We start from the raw sequence: 6,000 nt of genomic DNA, 5'->3' as shown, positions 1-6,000 counted from the left end.
GGCTCCGAAAGGGGGGTTAAACTTCAGGACACCTGCTGAAAATACTCGCGGAGTGCTGAACCTTCCAATGCCAAGCTCAGAAAAACCTTCTGCTCTTTAGAAATGTGCGCGTGCGCGAAACCGAAAAACGGCAATGAACAGCAGCAAGTTTCAACACACTCAACAACAATGATGAAGCTCTCAATGCTCTCACTACCAAGCTCTGATACCACTTGTTGGGATCGGAGAGCACACACAAAGAGAGCCAACATGAAGAAGGAGATAGACACAGTGTGTGGCGGGGCGGTACTCACACTACAATGTGTAGTTATGAGTATAGTTATTATGAATGAGTAAATGAATGGCTGTACATGGGCGGCTGAACAACGGGCACACGGGCCTTTAACCCAACATTTGATTCCCTATATCTTCTTTTGCTAAAATAGTAGGTTCATTTTGAGAGTCCTTAACAAAAATCATGTACACAAACATAGAGCTCTTTATTGACTTATTGAAAGCTTGCTTATGTACAATAGGTTTGGTGCTACCCCACTCCTTAGCATCTATGTACATATCTTTTTCTATGTACCTAAAGTAGATTTGTCTTTCAAGGAATTTAACATTGCAGCCATGCGATCGAACCATGGTGCCCCAAGGATTACATACTCATGCTTGAGAGGAGAGATGAAGAAATCCTCCTTGTCCATGGAGCCTCAATTTCCCAATTAAGGGAGTGACTAAGACTTCTTGTCCCTTGAAAGCACCATCGGCAGGTACGACATCTCCCATCACATAGGCTTGGATGCCTAGCTTGGTGGTGGCCAACTCCATGGATATGAATTTGTGAGTAGAACCCGGGTCAAAGAGAATGAAAGCATCATGCTCTCTTACCTTTCCCCAAGCATGACATAGAGGAGATTCTTTGTGATGAGCATCCTCTTCTTGAACGGTCAATAACGCTCTAGCTCGTCAGAAGAGAGTTTATTTTTGCCTTTATAAACTCCCTTCTCCTTTGCTTTGTTGTTTTTGGAGTTGCCTTTGGGAGACTTTTGGACGTTGTCCTTCCCCTTAGCCCTTGTTGAAAGTTGATTCTTGAAGCCACCATGGTATGGTGTATGACTGCAGATATGGTGCGAAGCCTTTGGGAGTTAACATACTCCGCCGTATCCTCAGATAAACCCGCAAAAAATTGTTGTTTTTGCTCTCCAAAGTTCGTCTTTTTGTATACAGTGGCTTTGAGATGTAAATCCCAAAACTTGTCTAAATATTTGTGGATAGATTCATAGGGAGAGAGATTCAAGCTTCGCCATTCAATGAGTACTTTGTCTTTGGCATCGCTAGCCAAAAACTGCTTCATGATGGAAGCTTTGAAAACTTTCCATGTTCGTGGAGCTTCACCGTTTTCTCATAGGCTAGACCACCATTGCCTGGCGGACTTTTGAAAATGCATAGCTACACTGCGTAGCTTAGAGGACTCCGTCAAGCCCTCATCTCCAAACACCGCATCAAATTGTTGGATAAAGGCCAAGACTTTGTCCATAGCACCAAAGGTGCCATCGTAGGTAAGGAAAAAGATGTTCTTTCCTCCCTCTTTGAACTTTTTGAGCTTGGACAACCTTTTCCAGGCGGCATAGGATTTCCTATGGCCTCTTCTCTTGAGCGATTCAAGAGCTGCACCATCACTTTCTTCAGAAGAGGAAGAGGATGAGGAGGATGGAGAAGAGGGTGACCTCTTTCTTGCCTTTTTCTTCCCTTTTTCCTCCTCTTTTGCACCATTACTTCCTTCGGAAGAGGAAGAGGATGAGGAAGATGGAGAAGAGGATGACCTCTTTCTCGGATTTTTCTTCTCTTGTTTCCTCTCTTCCCTCTTTTAATTTATGGGGAGGAGGAGTATGCGATGGTCTTCTCCATTTAGGGGGTGTTGGAGAACATTTTGCCTGCCATCTTCGTGGAGCCATCTTCATCCAGGTGGCAGGAGACTCGCTTCTTTCTTGTTCTTTCGGTGGGGGATCCACTGTTGAAACTTGGGCTCTCCTTTAGAGAGAGATGCCTCATCGAGTAGTAAGTTTTTGAGCCCTTCGTACGGATCCTCCTCTTCTTTTATCGGAGAGAGTCCTCTTTTGGAAGTCTCACCAGGAGCTTTCCTAGGTACTCTCTCTTCTTGGTGGGGAGTTTGGAGAATACCATGGGTGCGTAATTGCTGTAGCACTTCACCTTGGAGGGATGGATTGCCCAGGGCTTGTTGAAGCCTAGAAACAAGATAGTTTACAAGCATAGGGGACATCATTAGTTGCTCTATCATTAGCAAAATCAAAGCTATCAACATTCATTTCAATCTCTTTACCCTTGTCAGGCTCCATATTAGCAAATTTTAGATGTAAACTTTTACTTGTACTTTGGCACTTCAAGCCCTAGTTGCTACTCCTCTTTACCTTCAAAGATAAGCACTCAAGCATCTATACCCGTGACTCAAATATTATTAATTGCAAGGAATAGAAGAGAGGGTTTGTAACATTTAACATTCTAGTAACTTGTGTGTAACGGAAAATGACATAGACATAGTGAGCATTTCATTAGAATAGATTCCTAATGAGCATAGCAAGAGTGCTTAGATGGAGAGAGCAACAAAAGCATAACACCTAGCTAGATAGTCATGAACAATACTTCAAAAAGAGAGACAAATTAAGCTATTGACAACAATTGAGGACCGGATTTACATGGAGCCGGTCCCCCCTCCAAAAGCCTTTGTATTATAGGTTTCCCCCATCAAGGGAGACATTTTACAATACAATACTTTGTGTTCCTTCAACCTGTTGGTGCAATGAAGATGGAAGCTTCAAGCACCAAGCTCACACTTATAAAACACAACATCAATTCCCTCACGATCTCAGACCCAAGACCTCACACACCTTCGAAGATGGTGAGAGCTAGCAGGGTATGAGAGTAGATTGAGAGGAAAAAGAAGTATCTTACGAGAAAGAAGTACATCTCCTCACATAATCACTCAAATTAGCATAGCTTAGCTTAGTAATTAGCATGGTAGAGGAGATGAACATGCATTGGAGCTTGGCTCTTGGTTGGATTTGCATCACAAAGCAAGAGTTGTTGGTATAGGCCTCCCTTCTCACAAGCTTGGAGTAGATGATGAGCTTTCCATTAAAGAAAAGGAGATACTCTTCTTTACTCCACATATGAGCTTGTGTGAGTGTGTAAGTGATAATGCCTTGCAACCTCTTGCTAATTGCACATGCTGGCATCCTATTGGACCCTACAAAGCTTAGCCAATGACAATTAAGAAGCATAAGTGATAGCCTTGTGACATGTGTCCCCCTTTTCCCTTTTGTGAGAGCTTTAGGTATTTAAATAATGCAATTAAACTCTCATTGGACCCCTTAGTCTTCTGGCCAATAGGAATCAGGCAAGCCATTGGACTGTTGAATGCTCATTGGACCCCTTGGGAGACTGTCCAATAGTCTTCTAGAGAGATTAATTTCTATTGGTTCTTTTATCAAGTGTTTTTAAATGAATTAAAAAAAATTTACTCTCGCCTAATTCTCATTGGTCCACCTCTATGGCCATCTAATAGGATTTGAATGCACCTTGGGGGCAACTGGGCTAGGGAGCTGACATGTGTTCACTATGCCCTTTGTGTAAAGGGAGCTTGCAAGAGTGTGTGTGTGTGTGTGTGTTTCTCTCTCATCCCCTGCTAAAAGGGCTCGCCCCCTCAAGGATAGGGATGTGGGAAGACTTTTGAGTCTTCCCACAAGCATCCAATTTGCCCTAAGCTTGACCATTGGACATAACCTTTGAGTTTTGGAACCTTAGCATTTTGGAAGTCTTGATGGGCTGAACCTTAGTCTTTGAATCCCATTAATGCACATTGCTCTTTTGCAGATGGCCCCCCTTTGGATCCCTATTTTCTCTCCGTTGGATCCCTACTGTGACCGGTCTGCCAGCCTAACCAATATTCTATCTTTTTCTCCCTAGGTACTTCCCCATATTAAATGATCAGTTTAACATAAGAAAATCATTTAGGAGATTAGATATTAGTTACTATGACAGGGTTTCACAGAGCCGAGACAACACCGGTTCCTGTCAAGCTTCTAATAGGTCTATAATGGTTAAGCCATAGGCAAGCCCTGTAGGAATCCATTATTAAGACCATAGCTCTCGACGGTATCCCCGTTAACTGCACAAAGTAGGCGTGCTTCAAGGATGAAAATCCCTATTCTAATTACTCTTTTGCAATTAATAACACCAACCGTTTGTAGCAAGCTTGGGGACCTCTCTTCTTAAGCAAGAAAAGAGAAACCAATAGCTATGATACCAATGTAACATTTATTGCACTAGTGACTTGTGTGTAGCGAAAATGATAACACAGTGAGCATTTCATTAAGAGCAAGTTCCTAATGAGCATAAAGAGAGTACTTGGTTGGAGAAAGCAACATAACAATTACACCTAGCTAGTTTGGCATAGATAATACTTGAAAAGAGAGAGAAATAGAACAATTGACAACAATTGAGGACCAGATTTACATGGGGCCGGTCCCCCCTCCAAAAACGATTTGTATTATAGCTTCTCCAATCAAGGGAGACTTTTGTACAATACAATATTTGTGTTCCTTGAAAAAAATCGTTGGTGCAATGAAGATAGAAGCTTCATGCACCAAATTATGCTTGAAAACACATCAAAGATGGCAAGAGCTAGCAGGGAATGAGGAAAGATGAAGAGGAAGAAGATGTATCTTCCAGAAGGAAGTATTCTCCTCACATAATCGCTCTTATAGCATAGGTTAGCTTAGTAATTAGCATGATAGAGGAGATGATCATGCCATTGAAGCTTGGCTCTTGGTTGGATTTGCATTCCATAGCCAAGAGTTGTTGGTGTAGGCCTCTACTTCTCAATGCTTGGAGAAGGAGATGGAGTTCTTGCTCAACACATGAGCTGTGTGTGTGTGTAGAAAAATTAGAGGCCTAAAAATGCCAACTCTCTCTCTTCTTGGTCGACCCCTCTTCCCATTTGCTCTTGCTGGCTTCCCATTGGCTCCTGCAGAGCTTAGCCAATAGCAATTAAGAAGCATAGTTGATAGTCTTGTGACAAGTGTCCCCCTTTCCCCTTTTGTGAGAGCTGACCTTTTAGTCTTCTGGCCAATAGGAATCAAGCAAGCCATTGGGCTGCTGGCTGTTCATTGGACCCCTTGGTATGCTTTCCAATAGTCTTCTAGGGAGCTTAATTTCTATTGGTTCTTTGATCAAGCATTTTTAAATTGATTAGACTAATTTTACTCTAGCCTAATTCTCATTGGTGGCCATCCAATAGGATTTGAGGGGAGATTGTGGGCATCTGAGCTAGGAGCCTGCCATGTGTCCATTATTTCCTTTGTGTAAAGGGAGAGCTTGGGAGTGTGTGTGTGTGTGTGTGTGTGTGTTTCTCTCTTTCCCTACCTTTAGGGCTCTCCCCCTCCTTCCTAGGGATGTGGGAAGACTTTTTAATCTTCCCATAACCATCCAATATTCCCCACTTTTGGCCATTGGACTTTTTAATTAAATTTTGGAACCTTAGCCTATGGAAGTCTTGATGGAGCTGAACCTTAGGTCTTTTAAGCTCCATTGATGCACATTGCTCTTTTGCAGACTGTCCCCCTTTGGATCCCTATTTTCCCTCCTTTGGATCCCTCATAAGACCGATCTGGCAGTCTTACCAATATTCTAGCTTTTACTCCCCTGGTACCTCCCCATATTCAATGATCAATTTAACATGAGAAAAATTAGATATTAGGTTTTATGACATATGACCTTCCATAGACCCTCCAAAAGTGCCTAATTTGGTAATGAACCCCTGAATGAAAAAGGCAAGCTCATAGGCCTCCTGAACGTGCCACCAAGATGAAGGGTGTTGCTAGTTAGGGGTGTGGTTGAACCACTTTCTAGAAGGGCCTCACGCCTTCAAAATTGCAGATTTTTCTACGATGGGCCCTGGAAGTGGGGTGGACTTGGCTAACCATATGGATCTTGGAGGAA

Source organism: Adiantum capillus-veneris, chromosome 28 (genome assembly GCF_014529385.1).
Source record: "Adiantum capillus-veneris isolate H3 chromosome 28, ASM1452938v2, whole genome shotgun sequence".
Lineage (NCBI taxonomy): Eukaryota > Viridiplantae > Streptophyta > Polypodiopsida > Polypodiales > Pteridaceae > Adiantum > Adiantum capillus-veneris.
The sequence above is the reverse complement of the archived record's forward strand: the minus strand, read 5'-3'. Positions refer to the sequence as shown.